Consider the following 13,309-nt stretch of genomic DNA (forward strand, 5'->3'; position numbering starts at 1 on the left):
TCAGTAACTGGAGTTCAATGTAGGTTCAATGTTTCTGACATTTGTTATCAAAAAATCCACAAACTTCAGTTCTTTTTATCTGATAGGGACTCAGTATTATTAGTAGCTCTGTGTAGGGCTGTTTAAGTGATAAAATGATATAAACCATATACTAAGCCAAAATTCTGTGTTACCAGGCTTTCTTGGCTGTGGCAATGTTCATGGATCACTGCTTTGGTTATCGGTTGCTGAATGCATCTCAAAATTTAGTGACTTAAAACAATAATGCATTATTATCTGGGCTCAACTGGGCAGCTCTGTTGTTTTTCCTTTGGGTCTTTTAGGTAGTTGTAATCAGATGGTGACTGGGATATCCAAGATGATTCTGCATATTTGCCTGGCTCTGAGGCAGAAAGGGCTGGAAATTTAGGATTACCTGGGATGTTGAAATGGCTTGATCTCTTTCCACATAGTCTCAGGGCCACTTCCTCTCCATTTGGTTTCTCAATGCACTCTATTCACGTTTTTCTTCTTACTGGGCAGCTCAAGGCTTCCAAAAGTCCAAAATCTACCTGTCATGCCTTAAGATTTTGTCCAAAGTTGGCTGTGTGTTACTTCTGTTGCCTCTGTGGCTTAAATGAGTCTCAGGCCAGATCAGTTTCACTGTGGCAAGAGACCACAAAAAGAGCTGAACACTAGGGGTTGCACTTCATTAGGGACCATCTTGGGACAAGAGCTACCACAGTGACCATGCACCCCACGTTCTTTTCCTTCCTCAGAGCATATTTAGAAACTCCATATTCATTAATCCTAGGATTATAGAACACTGAGGAGGAAGTTGAATGCCCAAAAGTATTTTATTATTATATTTTATTTATTTTATTTTATTTTATTTTATTTTATTTTATTTTATTTTATTTTATGTTTGCATGTACTTGCAGGGCACATTTTTTGATGGTTAAATAAACTAAAAAATAAATGAAAGGTATGTCAAAAACCTGTTGGTAAATGCACACAAATTATTACAAAATGATCAGAAAATTACAAAATAATTTAAAAATGTAATTACTTATATTTGTCTCCCCTATTCTGCTCCTTCAAAATGCATGTGCATTATGCATATATCAGCACCAGGCTGTACATTAAAGACCATCTGCTTAAAATTATCTTTTACTACAACTAAAATAAAGTCAGAATTGAGAAAAGCAACATGGTTATTCTCTTTTATGCTATATATTAGTTGCAGAAAATTTTAGAGTCAATATGTCCTTTCTTATCTGTTGAAATTACCTAATGCACAGAGGTATAATCTAATTTTAATTTTTCAAGATGCTAGCTTTTATTTGCAAGCATAAAATGGTGCCCTGGTTTCCTGAAAGAACTTTTTTTCCACCTTTTATAAGATATCAAAACGGTCTTGCAAGAAAGTTCATGAGCCCAGCTTGCCAAATTACTATATCAAATAATAATAATGAACCTTTTTATGATCACCTGCAGTGAGCTACTTGTGCCAGAGAACAGCTACATAAACGCGTTCTCTTCCTGATGCGCTTGAATAAAAGAAAACTGCTATCTTCAGTTCCTCATCAGAAGACCACTGCTGACTAATCTGATGAAGGAAGGAAGTCTGTAGAGGAAAGCTGATTGAAAAGGTAAAGTACTCCATAGGATATACTATTTGCTTTAAATGTCAGGAGAGAGACTAACACATTTATTTTTCTTATGGACCAATATGGGAAAATGGGAGCAAATTGTAACTGATCTAGACATTCTATTTTTACCATAAAAATTAGAGATTTGCTTTTTGACTGATTTCAGTAAAGCCATTTTGTTCTGAAAGCTAAAATGCTTATACCTTGATCTAAGTTTATTGTAATACATTAGTAATATTAGCAAAAACTCTAATTATTCATGGCATAACTTATAATGAAAAAATAAGTAAAATAAAATGTTTGTCAGAAGAGTAATGGGATTTATAAAGTATTTAAAATAGTTAGTTGAGATATTAATGATATTAGAATTTTTATTGACATTATTATGGGGAAAGCATATTTATATTGTAAAATAAAATAAAATGGAGCCTAATCTTGAAGACCCCCTAAACAGACAAAATACAGGTAAGCCACATAAGCAAAATTTAATCTAGCTCATATCATGAACATAAGAAAAATATTTCTTTTAAATGCCTCTGATAATCATAAATGAAACTTAAGTAATTTCCTAAAATGATATAAGATAATCATATTTATCTCTTTCCCTGCTTCTGGACACTTTCCATAGTAATAACCAGTCATTAGAGATAAACAACTTTCTCATTTCTACATTATAAGTCTTCCTATAAGGTCAGACCTCTGATTTTCATACCAGTTTCAGGTTTGAAATCTCCCTGTTTGTGAATTTGTTCCCTGTCCGATATAATACTCAAATCAAGAAAAAGTTTCTGAATTTTTTTTGGAATAGATGTATAGTCAGTGTATATTCTAGAAGTATATACTTTTTTGTATTTGCCCTTTGATTAACGTAAAGGTTAAAATATAGTAAAGGGAATTTTTAAATACTCATAAGTAAATTTAAGAAAAAAACTATAAGTATATTTTACTGATATGTACAGTTTATTAAAGAAAAAAAGTAAATTTGCCCTGAGTTATGAAATCACGTCAATTTTATTTTTTCTCATTACTAACCACAAACACTTGAAAATTCAGAGACTACTTTTCTTAGCACCTTCCAAAATACTACTGAATCAAGAGTCACATAAACTCTGTCAAAGTAAGTTTATCTGTTATATATAACCATATAGTAGCTTATTGCTAGATATAAAATAAAATTTCTATCATAGAATGCCAATTCATCATAGCAATCTAGTTTTCCCAGCACCATTTATTGAAGAGACAGTCTTTTCCCAATTGTATATTCTTGCTTCTTTGTCTTAGATTAATTGATTACATAAGCATGAGTTTATTTCTAGACTCTCAATTGTATTCCATTGATGTACATGTCTATTTTTGTGCCAGTACCACACATTTTTAAATTATTATAGCTTTAAAGAGTATCTTGAAATCTGGTATTTGATACTACCAGTTTTGTTCTTTATTCTCATGATTATTTGGCTATTTGGGTCTTTTGTGGCAACATACAAATTTTAGGATGATTTGTTATAGTTTTGTGAAAAATTCTGTTGGCATTTTATTAAAGATTGAAATGAATATATAGATTGCTTTGGGTATATTAGGTGCTTATGGGAAAATTGTATATTCCCATGTAACAGAGTAAAATGGAAATGAACAAACATTGATATTGCTCAATATAATAATAAATGCAAGAGAAACAGCAGTTGAAATATGTGAGTAGAATTAGAGACCACTCTTGGAAGCCAAACCAAATCAGAGGAAGAGTTGAGAACCCTTCATCCCTTCACTGAACTTGGTATTCAAATCCTTGAAAAGCCCTAGTCCTTACTGGTGTGACTCTACTATTCTCATTATGCTCTGAGCCATATTTGCTGAGATATTCAGTTGTCTTCTGAGGTGCTCAGGTGCATTGTGGCACCTGATAGAGTAGGCATTCTCTTCTAAGATGTTTTCACGGAACATATAAAAAATAGGATATTTCTTTCTGTGCTTGCATGTGTGTATGTAGTCTTATTTTTTTTTTTTAATTCAGAAGTACTGGTCTTCTTACTGAAAGAATTTTTATAATGGTAAGGCATTCTGAACTCAAAAAGCAGCCCTTTTGCTTAGACTTTTTCTTACCCTAAAGGATATGTATAGCTCACTCCAGGTCTCACCCTAATTCCAAGGAGAAAGAAGGCAATCTGCCTAAATTCATAGATTCAAAGATGCAGTTAAATCTAGCTAAACTCATAATCTTTGATGTGATTCTTATACCCAGAGGTTTCTCTCTTTCACATATACACAGAGAGGCATATCCTTCAGAAGGTGCATTAGCCCATCTTTGTCCTGGTTGGGTGGATTTATCACAAAGACCTTCTCCATTTCATACCCAGATTAATTTTTTTTTCATAACAGCCCCATTATAAATAAGATCCATGGTGAAAACCATTTTTAATCTGTTTTTCATTACTGTCACTCCAGAACTTAGAATAGTGCTTTATGCATGATAATTTCTCGATAGTCATTAATTGAAAAAATTGATGAAGACATGTCTCAAAACTGAACTTAAAATGATCCATTATTGGGGTGTAGAAGGAATGTCAACAGAGAGGATTCTATGAGCTGGGAATCAAAGAATGTTTCAGAAAACAGTTATTAGAGCTTTTTTGGCCATTAATATTTATTTAAAATTCATGTTTATCATTTTACAATTACTTATACGCCTTTAGTTCACTCTTAACAAAACTCCCCTTGTGTATGAATTCCTCTAGCATCTACTATCTCATAAACATTCAGACTACTCAAGTATATCCTGCATTAGAGAATGTCATCATTCACCTTCACTCAAAGTACAAAGTGCTTGAAAATTGTATTCACTCCTTCACCATCCCACTTCTCCGTACAAACTACTCACTCATGCTTTCTGTGGTTGGATTATTGACAAATATAACACATTAATCCAAGAGCCCCAGTTCTTAAACTGAGTCTCTGAACCTTTAATTGAACCTGGTCTGGATTTTAAAATGACCTCAAATCCAAATGTTGGCTGCGCTGCTTTGTGCGTAGATGGGTAAAGTTTGCATATCGACTCATCAAATCCTGTGAAATTCTGATTGGCAGAATTTTGTGTGGCATTTGGGATATATTTCAGAGAAGGGCAATCTTCACAGAATATGCATTCAGCATTATCATATCATATCAATTTCACCCCCCCCAAAAAGTGTTTGTATCAACTATCACCCTAGGAGGCCCAATTATCATGCTATATAAACATGTACAATTTATCGGTAAAGACTTTACTATTTATACTCATTCTGAATGCTGTTTTATTCAGATAACTCAGAGATTTCAACAATACAGAGAGCATTAATCTAACCATTAACTTAATTACTGAGGGGGCCATATGAATGTACATGAAATGATTCATATCTTTGTGGGTTATGATGGGATAGTTTCTACTTTTATGCCATGTCCTTTCACTCAACAAAGAAAGAAGAAAGAAAATTGGATATAAATCCAAAATATTTTTATATATAAACACACACAAATTTCTTCTTAGCTAATTTATCTATCATTGTAGGAGTTAATTATTTTTTTTTAAGATTTTATTTATTTATTTGACAGACAGAGATCACAAGTAGGTAGAAAGGCAGGCCAAGAGGGAGGAGGGGGAAGCAGGCTCCCTGCTGAGCAGAAAGCCCCACGTGGGGCTCAATCCCAGGACTCTGGGATCACGACCTGAGCCGAAGGCAGAGACTTTAACCCACTGAGCCACCCAGGTGCCCTGTTGGAGTTAATTCTTAATGTTTTTGTTTTTTGTGTTTTGTGTTTTTTTTCCTACAGTCACTCTCTTTGAGCTTTTTAAACTCTATTCAAAGGAGACTTGAAACCCCATAAAGGAAGTCAAAACTCACTTTTTTTTTTTTTTGAGGTCTTACATGCACCTTTTATTGGGCAGCTGTTGAAGTGAAAATAAAATGAAATAAAAGACAAGCCACCCCTAGTGCCTTAAAACCAAAACAGTGAGATAAATAACACAAGAGTATTTCTAAGCATGCGTAGTAATGACTTGTCCTCAGAGTTGAGAATATGTTAGCTCCCAGGTGGAGGCATGTGTGATGGCTCTCTCAAAAGTAAATTTGAGAGTTGCTTTCAAGGCCAAGCGAGTGGCTCCCTGGTTCCCATTCTGAAATGCCAGGATACACACTGCGGTACTGGCAAAGCCAGCCCAAGCTCCCGAAATGTCTGAGTCTGACTTAGACCAGGCTGGGGAGCAGCCTGTATTTCACTGCTGGCAAGGCCTCCCCGTGTTCCCCACCTTCCAGAGCAGGGAGCCTGAGACACCAGAATCCTCCAAACAAGCAATAAGATGATGATTTTAAATCGCTGCGCTGTTTCTGCTTTGGACACCAAACTGTGGACCTTGGGGAGGGCCCAGCCCTGTGTCCTACCCCTGAGATAAGTTTCCAATTTATTTGCCAACAAGACAGAAAGTAGAGAAACCGCTTTGATTCTTACTGCCGTCCAAAGTTTTGGAGACTTGATTTTAGAACCTCTAGCTACCGGTAAGTTTGGAAGCTAGAGAAAATATTCTTGAAATTTTGGTTAATAAACCACCTTACCATGCATTGGGCTGTCAGTTTTAATCTGTACCTCTCCAGATGTGGAAAAACAAAAATCACTGGGAACGAAATATAAGAAGTGTAATTTCAGTTCATTTTCAGTTCTTTTATTTGGAATAAATTCAGAATGGGTCTGAGTTATAAGCAATATTATGCAACTGATAAGTGTTTTAACAGGTATTTAAAAAAGCAAACATAATGTTTTTAAGCAAATTAAAAGTGAACACATTTTTTTATTAAAGATTTTATTTATTTATTTGACAGACAGAGATCACAAGTAGGCAGAGAGGCAGGCAGAGAGAAAGAGGAGAAAGCAGGCTCCCCGCCAAGCAGAGAGCCCGATGCAGGGCTCGATCCCAGGACCCTGGGATCATGACCTGAGCCGAAGGCAGAGGCTTTAACCCACTGAGCCACCCAGGCACCCTAAAAGTGAACACATTTGACATAGAGCTCTTTTTCTTTTAACTAGCTAAACATGTGACTAGCATTTTAAGTCATCTGTGTTGAAAACAGGTGACTAAATGAAAATTATGTTTAATAGGTGAACTAGAGGGGGGGCATCTGGGTGTCTCTGTTAGTTAAGCATCTGCCTTCTGCTCAGGTCATAATCCTAGGGTCCTCTTTCTCCCTTTACCTCTCCCCTGGCTTGTGCTCTCAGTCTCTCTCTCTCTTTCACTCACTCACCCCGTCTCTCAAATAAATAAATAAATAAATAAAATCTTAAAAACAAAACAAAACAGGTAAACTAGGTTTTGTCTACATAGCCAAGATTTGTATCTATGATAGTCCTGAAATAGTTGGCCTAGAGTAAAATGGAATGATAAAGATTTGTCTATATTAGCCCTTGTCTTTATTGTAGGTAAGAGGACATTCTACTTCATCAAGATTCAAATAGTTTGGATTAACATCTTCCTCCATTCTCTACCTGTCAATTTCCCTGTTCCTACTATCCACTAAATTTGTCTTTAATCTTTAATATGTCAGAAAAAAAGTCTAAGGTATAGTCAATTCTTCATGAACACTGAAATGTTAGCATTATTGTTTACTTAAATTTGCATATGCTCTGTAGATACATGAATAAATGAAGAATATATCAAAAAAATGATTTAAATTTAGTAAACGTGCAACCAAAATAATATCATGCTTCTTCAAAATCTGAGCCCTCCAAAATATGTATCAAAGTGAATAACAGTAATGCAAAAGTATTTTGTGTGAAAATGAATGGGGAAAATTAAAAGATAGAATACCTATTTAAAATAGAAATTAAAAAGTTAAAATATGGTGAAATTATTTTTAACTCAATTAAGCATGTACCTTTCCTTTTCAATTGATAGTTCATATTGAGTGCATAGTAATAGTATGTCTTTCAATCATCCTAGAATTCTACATTTGTACTTTTATGGTAATCTCATGTTAACCTATGATCCTATCGATTATATTATTTTCCTTCAAATTATTAAGCTAATTTGCTAAAGGAATATTAAATGTTACTTTGGGTTAATTAATTAAATTATAATAAGAAGAAAGTTTAAAGACTCCTGTGAATAACCAAACATATTTTCAAATTACAACCTTAATTAAAATGCTATGGTCTAGTAATTACAACTCATTAGTTAAATCCCCCATAGTGTTTTATAATTATTTTGAAGTTATCCTATTTATTTCTGTACTTCATATTTTCCCCTCATGTCCTTCATTTAGTGTAGAAAAAAATAAGAACACCATGCTTCCATTGAATTGCTACCATGCCCAACATATAGGTCATATAGCCGATTTTTTTTTTTTAATAAGGCACATAATTTTCAGCAACAGAATCACTCTAAGTAATTTTAAAATATCAACTAATTATTTGGACAAAACCTTCAAAACAATTAATTAATGAATAGCAAAATAGTTGCCATCAGCGAAGGAGATCTAGACTAGGACTAGTAAATCAGAACTTAGTGTTTTACTTCCAGTTAATTTGTTCTCTTCCTTTTCCTCTCTGGCTCTCTCTATCTAGTTACCAGTCTCTATCTATCGCTCAATTTTTTTCTCATTTGAGTTACAGTAATGCTGGTGTTTGACTCTAAATAAGCTCAGCCGGAAAAAAACAAAACAAAACAAAACAAAAACAAAAAAACCCCATAAATTTATTCAACAAACTACTTGGAAACTAGGTGAAGATTCAAATTTACCACTCACCTATGTAGCCCATGAACTCAGTTTGTTGGAGTTTGTTGATGCTTTACTTTTAAAACAAATGGGCACCTAAACCACAACCAAAGAATTTGAATAAAGAAAAATATTTAATGAAAACATCACCTTCCAGTAACTTCATAAATTAACTTATACTTAGGAAAAAAAGACTAATTTTGATGGTTATAGCCTTTGAAAGTGAGTTTGAACTCTTTAATTTACTATCCCGTGGGTACTGCTAAAGTCATTTAAACTCTCTGAGACATAGCTCTTTGCCTTATAATGGAAAATGGTTAACCAGTCAGCCTCTTGTCCACTCAATAAAAGATGGAAAATGTAAAAAGTTTAGGTTTATGGTATGTGTTTGTGTGTGTGTGCATGTGTTTGTGTGTGTGCTTTCACACATGCATAAGGGAGATAGTTGATATGTTGTATTTTTATTTGATAATATTTTATGGGAAATGCTCCTGACCCATCCAGTTAGATGTTGGGTTTCAATAAAATTGAAATGATTAGATTTACATTTTGGAAGGGATATACAAAGAGAGTGAGGATAAAATAAAAATAATATTAAAAGTTATAATAATAAAAACAATAGTGATGATTAAGTCTGAGAGTAGACTCTCTCTCAATAACTTTAATATTTTCATAAGGGAAATAATAATACTATACAGTGAGGATACCATAAATATAAGTACAGAACTGTAGGAGGGGAGACATGAGTGAAAACCTCATAGGCCAAAAAGAACGTTTAAAAAGACAATGGAGGGGCACCTGGGTGGCTCAGTTGGTTTAGCATCCAACTCTTGGTTTTGGCTCAGATTATGATCTCAGAGTTGAGAGATTGAGCCTGCCTTGGGCTTTGTGTGCAGCACAGAATCTACTTGAGATTCTCTCCCCCCAACTCCCTCTGCCCCTTCCCCTGCTCTTGCTCCCTCTCAAATAAATAGTCTTTGAAAAAATTAAGTAAAAAAAAAAAACAATGAAATAGTCAATATTCTCAATTTTTGTAAATGTTTCAGGCAATATAAGTACTGAGAAATTACAGTGGATTTGTCTCCAGGAAGCCATTTATTCAGAAGATATTCCAAGGCATAGTGGCAACAGAAATTGGACTAAATAGGTGTTAGTGAATAAATGATTTGACCAGGTAGATGTGTAACATGAATGGTCTCTCAGAAATGGAAGTAAACTTTGTTAACAAATTAAAAAAGTAAGAAGGACTTGAAGATCAAATGGAGCCCCATATCATTATGTTGTAGTGGAACTGGTCATAGATATTCCAAGAAAAATGTGAAGAAAATAAAAGGTCTAAATAGAGTAACAGAAATTAGATTTTGATTTTACCAAGGTGATTCTGTTGAATAAAATGGGTCAAGAATTGAAGAGGAAAATCATTTAGAAGACTAATGTAGTCTGAGTGAGAGATTAAGTAGGGTGGGCCGAATCAGGGTACAGGCTCTATGAAAAGAGAAAAATAACAAAAGTAATATATATCTTGGATATAAAGTCAACAGAGCTTATTTGTTCAATCTTGTGGAAATCTGCAGGTGTGTGATATATCCAAAATTACTCCTATTTTTGTTTTGTAACCAAATAAGTAGATCAGACGAAAATCTTAAACAAGAAAATTATACAAATATATAAACCAACTCTTACATAAACTTACAGATGAAACAATCAATAGATATTTAAAGAAAAATGAATTGACAATGCAAACATAATTCCATCCATTCTAGGTAATTCTCTTATTTCCTATAGGGAAAAAAAAAAAATCTAAAGATACTCTGTGATGAAGTATGGAATAAAAGTAAGGGTAAACTTTAGGAGTCCTTGGAATCACAACAATCATCCCTACTTGGGAAGACTGATGCTTTTGAATCTCTGAATTCTGCAGAAGTTTTTCTGGTCAGATGACAGCACCAAGGCTATATTGGTATGGTATACTATAATGGTATGTTAGAGGTAATGTCTCTCTATCATCTTTTTCTGTTTATTTCCTCTAGTTCTCATTACTCTGTTTCTCTTTTCTTTTCTTTCTTCTTCTGTTTCTTTTCTTGCCTTTCTCTTGGGTTACCTGAATATATCTTTAGGATTATATCTATGCACACACACACACACACACACACACACACACACATATACACACACATATACATATATGGTGTTTTTGAGTATACCTCTTTGTATGTTTTTTTCCATTTTGAGTATGCATACACATGTATGTGTGTTTGCGTGTAGAGTATGGAAATCTTACTTCAATTTACATGCTTTTACCTTCCTCACTTATAAATATCACAGTCATGAGAACCAGATAGTGTCATAATTTTTAATTCAATCACCTACATGATTTATAAAACTTATTAAAAAGGAAGCCTATTGGGACGCCTGGGTGGCTCAGTTGGTTAAGCAGCTGCCTTCGGCTCAGGTCATGATCCCAGCCTCCTGGGATCAAGTCTCACATTGGGCTCCTTGCTCAGCAGGGAGTCTGCTTCTCTCTCTGCCTCTCCTGCCACTCTATCTGCCTGTGCTCACTCTCTCTGTCAAATAAATAAATAAAATCTTTACAAAAAAAAAAAAGGAAGCCTATTATATATAACCATATTTTTGCTCTTTCTGTTCTTTCTTTCTTCAAAGCTCCAAGCCTTCTGCTTCTATCATTTCCTTTCTGTTCCAAGAATTTCCGTTAGGCATTCTTTTAAAGTTCTACTATCAATAGAGTATTTTAGTATTTCATGGAGGATATCTTTATTTGCTCTTCTCTCCTAAAGTATAGTTTCATCAGATATAGAATTTTCATTCAACAAATCTTTTCTTTCACCATTTGAAAATATTGTACCACTTTCCACTAGTCTCTATGATTTCATATGAGTAATACACTGTCATTTAAATTAGTGATTCCCTTTGGGTAATAAGTTGTTTCTCTCTGCCGTCTAGGGTTTTTTTTTTTCCTTTTTCTTTAATTTTCAAAAGTTTAATTCTAATTTGTCCTAGTATGATTTCACTTAAGTAGTAAAACTTGTGTGTGTAGGGTCATTTTATACAATGACAATAAAAATTAGATACTTAGGAAAAATCTACCAAGATACATACACTTGTTTAAGAGAGACACACATGTGTTTGCTGAAAAACATTAGAAAATAGGTCAGTATATTGAACATAAAAATCAGTTAATATTTTTAATATCATAGAAATTTCAAATTTCCTAAGTCTATGTATTAAATAATGCTTCAGTCAGAATAATCTAATTTATTATAAAGCTAGAGTAATTGAGACAACATTATCTGGCAAAGTTAAGTCAATGGTACAGAAAATAAAACCAGAACTTAATGCACTAGCTTATATAAATATGAAATATGACAGGTTTCTAATGAAAATTAAAATTTTAGGTTTCTAAGGAAATACAGCTGTCTAATAAATATTACTGGTACAATTGGCTATCTATGAACAAAGTACTATCTTACATTATATTTTTAATGTCAGTTACAATTAGATTAATGATACAATGACAAAAATAAAATGTTGAATGTCCTCTACAAAACCTAGGATAACTTACTTAAGATCTCAAGGTAGGTTTTCTCCAAGTAAAAGTATCTTAAAATACAAACTTTTCATTGATGCATACTTTTGATTGGTAACTTCTTATATTGATATCTAGAGCTTTATTCTTTAAAAAGTCTGTTAGAGAAGCAAAGGAATATTTCAAATATTAGAATTAGATATTTATTAAAAGCATTGTTTCTGGAATATAAAGAACAACAAATCAACTAGAACATAAACTAAAAAAAGGTAGAAAAAACATTTAAATAGGAAGAAACGTCTATGGAAATAACAAATAACTATATGAAAAATTATAAACTATATTAACAATCAGATAAATGCAAATAACATACTCAGTTATTATCACTTTATACTCACAATTTTATTAGATTTTAGGTTTGATGCCACCAAGTCTTGCTGAGGAATTGGAGGAACAGGTACAATCACTTATTGCCAGTTCAAATTTAAATGATTGTAATCATTTCATAGAAGCATTTGACATTATCTAGTCACATTGAGGATACAAGGTTAATAATTCCACTACTTAGATACAGTATAAATGAATCCTTTTACATTTTGACGAAGAGACATGTATTAGAATGCTTATGGCATGCAGTAACAAATAATGTCACTGCCCATCAAGACTGGAATAGATGTATCCACACTATAAATATCAGGTAGTAATGATATTTTCATCAAGTGGAATGAATCAAAACAATTTTGAACACAAGTAAGTCATAAAAAATACACTAAATATTATTTCATGTCATCCAAGATGAAAAACATAGGATGCACAAGTATGTCATATAACTATAAAGAGAATAAGGGTTGACTAACAGTATCTTTCACGTGGAAGAGAGATAAGTAGAAGCAGTATAGAGGGAGCAACAAAGATTCAGGTAATATATTTTTCCTGTGATACAAAAATTTTTCCTGTGATACAAAATTTTAGTAAAAATCAAGTTATTAAAATGCAAAAATCATGATTACAGCCGCATTTAGGAGGAAATATGGGGTATAACTGAGAAAAGTCTCAAATGTGCTCAAATATTTCTTAAGCTAAGTCATAAGGATTTGCATATTCATTTTATTTATTTACTTAATATAAATACATCTCTGTGATCTGTCAAAAGTATATATTCTTAGTAGATTATATAGGATTAGCTATAGCTTTCATATTCAGAATAACTAAATTAGTTTCTCCTATCACCACATTGTGAGTGAAATTTCTCACTATCTTTGTTTCTTTCTATGTATTCTCTCTCGGTTTAAGTATTCGGTTTCACATACTCTTGTGTGTTTTTAATATTGGTTTGAAAAAAAACACAAATGGCTATTTTTTCATGTTTCCAAGTGTAAAAATTAAGTGAAAAGTGG

This window comes from Mustela erminea, chromosome 15 (genome assembly GCF_009829155.1).
Source record: "Mustela erminea isolate mMusErm1 chromosome 15, mMusErm1.Pri, whole genome shotgun sequence".
NCBI classification, from domain to species: domain Eukaryota; kingdom Metazoa; phylum Chordata; class Mammalia; order Carnivora; family Mustelidae; genus Mustela; species Mustela erminea.